Raw genomic sequence first — 5,478 nt, forward strand, 5'->3', positions numbered from 1 at the left:
GCGAAACTCCCTTGAAAGTGGCACTCTGAAAAAATTTCCAAGTTTGGCTGACTTAGAAAAAATTCGAGAACCAGGATGAGGAGGGGGAAAATGTGGCCAGTCAGGCCGACCTGAAGTGCCTCTTAGGCGGATAAGGGTTGGGCGAAACTCCCTTGAAAGTGGCACTCTGAAAAAATTTCCAAGTTTGGCTGACTTAGAAAAAATTCGAGAACCAGGATGAGGAGGGGGAAAATGTGGCCAGTCAGGCCGACCTGAAGTGCCTCTTAGGCGGATAGGGGTTGGGCGAAACTCCCTTGAAAGTGGCACTCAGAAAAAATTTCCAAGTTTGGCTGACTTAGAAAAAATTCGAGAACCAGGATGAGGAGGGGGAAAATGTGGCCAGTCAGGCCGACCCGAAGTGCCTCTTAGGCGGATAGGGGTTGGGCGAAACTCCCTTGAAAGTGGCACTCTGAAAAAATTTCCAAGTTTGGCTGACTTAGAAAAAATTCGAGAACCAGGATGAGGAGGGGGAAAATGTGGCCAGTCAGGCCGACCTGAAGTGCCTCTTAGGCGGATAAGGGTTGGGCGAAACTCCCTTGAAAGTGGCACTCTGAAAAAATTTCCAAGTTTGGCTGACTTAGAAAAAATTCGAGAACCAGGATGAGGAGGGGGAAAATGTGGCCAGTCAGGCCGACCCGAAGTGCCTCTTAGGCGGATAGGGGTTGGGCGAAACTCCCTTGAAAGTGGCACTCTGAAAAAATTTCCAAGTTTGGCTGACTTAGAAAAAATTCGAGAACCAGGATGAGGAGGGGGAAAATGTGGCCAGTCAGGCCGACCTGAAGTGCCTCTTAGGCGGATAAGGGTTGGGCGAAACTCCCTTGAAAGTGGCACTCTGAAAAAATTTCCAAGTTTGGCTGACTTAGAAAAAATTCGAGAACCAGGATGAGGAGGGGGAAAATGTGGCCAGTCAGGCCGACCCGAAGTGCCTCTTAGGCGGATAGGGGTTGGGCGAAACTCCCTTGAAAGTGGCACTCTGAAAAAATTTCCAAGTTTGGCTGACTTAGAAAAAATTCGAGAACCAGGATGAGGAGGGGGAAAATGTGGCCAGTCAGGCCGACCTGAAGTGCCTCTTAGGCGGATAGGGGTTGGGCGAAACTCCCTTGAAAGTGGCACTCTGAAAAAATTTCCAAGTTTGGCTGACTTAGAAAAAATTCGAGAACCAGGATGAGGAGGGGGAAAATGTGGCCAGTCAGGCCGACCTGAAGTGCCTCTTAGGCGGATAGGGGTTGGGCGAAACTCCCTTGAAAGTGGCACTCTGAAAATATTTCCAAGTTGGGCTGACTTAGAAAAAATTCGAGAACCAGGCTGAGGAGGGGACCATCTGGCAAGGGAGTCCGACCTAAAGTGCATCTAAAGCGGATATGGGTTGGTCGAGCCTCCCTTGATTTGCCCTGGAGCTCCCACGTCTTAAAAAGGTCTCTCCTATAATTGTACACCAACCATTTTGAGGTTTGGGTGCAAACCTCTCGAATGGGGGGACTCGGTCCCCTATCTACAGCGCCCCTAATGACGACAGGTGGTACTGCGCCCCTGGTAGCCCGGCCATTGAAAATGAATGGGCCCATTCATTTCAATGGGGAATTTCGACCCCTGGTTGCCCGCCATTCATTTCAATGGGGAATTTCGACCCCTGGTCGCCCGCCATTCATTTCAATGGGGACTTTCGACCCCTGGTTGCCCGCCATTCATTTCAATGGGGGATTTCGACCCCTGGTCGCCCGCCATTCATTTCAATGGGGGATTTCGACCCCTGGTAGCCCGCCATTCATTTCAATGGGGGACTTCGACCCCTGGTAGCCCGCCATTCATTTCAATGGGGGACTTGGACCCCTGGTAGCCCGCCATTCATTTCAATGGGGGATTTCGACCCCTGGTCGCCCGCCATTCATTTCAATGGGGGATTTCGACCCCTGGTAGCCCGCCATTCATTTCAATGGGGGACTTCGACCCCTGGTTGCCCGCCATTCATTTCAATGGGGGATTTCGACCCCTGGTCGCCCGCCATTCATTTCAATGGGGGATTTCGACCCCTGGTCGCCCGCCATTCATTTCAATGGGGGATTTCGACCCCTGGTAGCCCGCCATTCATTTCAATGGGGGACTTCGACCCCTGGTAGCCCGCCATTCATTTCAATGGGGGACTTGGACCCCTGGTAGCCCGCCATTCATTTCAATGGGGGACTTCGACCCCTGGTTGCCCGCCATTCATTTCAATGGGGGACTTCGACCCCTGGTTGCCCGCCATTCATTTCAATGGGGGATTTCGACCCCTGGTCGCCCGCCATTCATTTCAATGGGGGATTTCGACCCCTGGTAGCCCGCCATTCATTTCAATGGGGGACTTCGACCCCTGGTTGCCCGCCATTCATTTCAATGGGGGACTTCGACCCCTGGTTGCCCGCCATTCATTTCAATGGGGGATTTCGACCCCTGGTAGCCCGCCATTCATTTCAATGGGGGACTTCGACCCCTGGTTGCCCGCCATTCATTTCAATGGGGGACTTCGACCCCTGGTTGCCCGCCATTCATTTCAATGGGGGATTTCGACCCCTGGTCGCCCGCCATTCGTTCCTATGTGGCGGGGGATTTCAACCCCAGGTCGCCCTCGTGTGGTTCTTTTTGGCGCAGCTGACGGGCTCCGCTGCTCGTGGAGGTTTGCTAGTGGAGGATAACCCCCTGCCTGGGCAACTCGAACGCCCGGCATTCGTTCCTATGTGGCGGGGGATTTCAACCCCAGGTCGCCCTCGTGTGGTTCTTTTTGGCGCAGCTGACGGGCTCCGCTGCTCATGGAGGTTTGCTAGTGGAGGATAACCCCCTGCCTGGGCAACTCGAACGCCCGGCATTCGTTCCTATGTGGCGGGGGATTTCAACCCCAGGCCGCCCTCGTGTGGTTCTTTTTGGCGCAGCTGACGGGCTCCGCTGCTCATGGAGGTTTGCTAGTGGAGGATAACCCCCTGCCTGGGCAACTCGAACGCCCGGCATTCGTTCCTATGTGGCGGGGGATTTCAACCCCAGGTCGCCCTCGTGTGGTTCTTTTTGGCGCAGCTGACCGGGCTCCGCTGCTCATGGAGGTTTGCTAGTGGAGGATAACCCCCTGCCTGGGCAACTCGAACGCCCGGCATTCGTTCCTATGTGGCGGGGGATTTCAACCCCAGGTCGCCCTCGTGTGGTTCTTTTTGGCGCAGCTGACCGGGCTCCGCTGCTCATGGAGGTTTGCTAGTGGAGGATAACCCCCTGCCTGGGCAACTCGAACGCCCGGCATTCGTTCCTATGTGGCGGGGGATTTCAACCCCAGGTCGCCCTCGTGTGGTTCTTTTTGGCGCAGCTGACCGGGCTCCGCTGCTCATGGAGGTTTGCTAGTGGAGGATAACCCCCTGCCTGGGCAACTCGAACGCCCGGCTCCCCCCCGGTCCGCTGGAGCTCCTCCAACGGCCAGCAACAAGCCCCGAAGACGGGCGCGCTCCCCGCGGTCCGCTGGAGCTCCGCCAACGGCCAGCAACAAGCCCCGAAGACGGGCGCGCTCCCCGCGGTCCGCTGGAGCTCCTCCAACGGCCAGCAACAAGCCCCGAAGACGGGCGCGCTCCCCCCGGTCCGCTGGAGCTCCTCCAACGTCCAGCAACAAGCCCCGAAGACGGGCGCGCTCCCCGCGGTCCGCTGGAGCTCCTCCAACGGCCAGCAACAAGCCCCGAAGACGGGCGCGCTCCCCCCGGTCCGCTGGAGCTCCTCCAACGGCCAGCAACAAGCCCCGAAGACGGGCGCGCTCCCCGCGGTCCGCTGGAGCTCCGCCAACGGCCAGCAACAAGCCCCGAAGACGGGCGCGCTCCCCGCGGTCCGCTGGAGCTCCTCCAACGGCCAGCAACAAGCCCCGAAGACGGGCGCGCTCCCCCCGGTCCGCTGGAGCTCCTCCAACGTCCAGCAACAAGCCCCGAAGACGGGCGCGCTCCCCGCGGTCCGCTGGAGCTCCTCCAACGGCCAGCAACAAGCCCCGAAGACGGGCGCGCTCCCCCCGGTCCGCTGGAGCTCCTCCAACGGCCAGCAACAAGCCCCGAAGACGGGCGCGCTCCCCGCGGTCCGCTGGAGCTCCGCCAACGGCCAGCAACAAGCCCCGAAGACGGGCGCGCTCCCCGCGGTCCGCTGGAGCTCCTCCAACGGCCAGCAACAAGCCCCGAAGACGGGCGCGCTCCCCGCGGTCCGCTGGAGCTCCTCCAACGGCCAGCAACAAGCCCCGAAGACGGGCGCGCTCCCCGCGGTCCGCTGGAGCTCCTCCAACGGCCAGCAACAAGCCCCGAAGACGGGCGCGCTCCCCCCCGGTCCGCTGGAGCTCCTCCAACGGCCAGCAACAAGCCCCGAAGACGGGCGCGCTCCCCGCGGTCCGCTGGAGCTCCTCCAACGGCCAGCAACAAGCCCCGAAGACGGGCGCGCTCCCCGCGGTCCGCTGGAGCTCCGCCAACGGCCAGCAACAAGCCCCGAAGACGGGCGCGCTCCCCGCGGTCCGCTGGAGCTCCTCCAACGGCCAGCAACAAGCCCCGAAGACGGGCGCGCTCCCCCCGGTCCGCTGGAGCTCCTCCAACGTCCAGCAACAAGCCCCGAAGACGGGCGCGCTCCCCCCGGTCCGCTGGAGCTCCGCCAACGGCCAGCAACAAGCCCCGAAGACGGGCGCGCTCCCCCCGGTCCGCTGGAGCTCCTCCAACGGCCAGCAACAAGCCCCGAAGACGGGCGCGCTCCCCCCGGTCCGCTGGAGCTCCTCCAACGGCCAGCAACAAGCCCCGAAGACGGGCGCGCTCCCCGCGGTCCGCTGGAGCTCCGCCAACGGCCAGCAACAAGCCCCGAAGACGGGCGCGCTCCCCGCGGTCCGCTGGAGCTCCTCCAACGGCCAGCAACAAGCCCCGAAGACGGGCGCGCTCCCCCCGGTCCGCTGGAGCTCCTCCAACGTCCAGCAACAAGCCCCGAAGACGGGCGCGCTCCCCCCGGTCCGCTGGAGCTCCTCCAACGTCCAGCAACAAGCCCCGAAGACGGGCGCGCTCCCCGCGGTCCGCTGGAGCTCCTCCAACGGCCAGCAACAAGCCCCGAAGACGGGCGCGCTCCCCCCGGTCCGCTGGAGCTCCGCCAACGGCCAGCAACAAGCCCCGAAGACGGGCGCGCTCCCCCCGGTCCGCTGGAGCTCCTCCAACGGCCAGCAACAAGCCCCGAAGACGGGCGCGCTCCCCCCGGTCCGCTGGAGCTCCTCCAACGGCCAGCAACAAGCCCCGAAGACGGGCGCGCTCCCCGCGGTCCGCTGGAGCTCCTCCAACGGCCAGCAACAAGCCCCGAAGACGGGCGCGCTCCCCGCGGTCCGCTGGAGCTCCGCCAACGGCCAGCAACAAGCCCCGAAGACGGGCGCGCTCCCCGCGGTCCGCTGGAGCTCCTCCAACGGCCAGCAACAAGCCCCGAAGACGGGCG

This window comes from Leptonotus elevatus, unplaced genomic scaffold (assembly GCF_054856555.1).
Source record: "Leptonotus elevatus isolate MCC_2025b unplaced genomic scaffold, RoL_Lele_1.0 HiC_scaffold_151, whole genome shotgun sequence".
In the NCBI taxonomy this organism is placed as follows: Eukaryota; Metazoa; Chordata; class Actinopteri; order Syngnathiformes; family Syngnathidae; genus Leptonotus; species Leptonotus elevatus.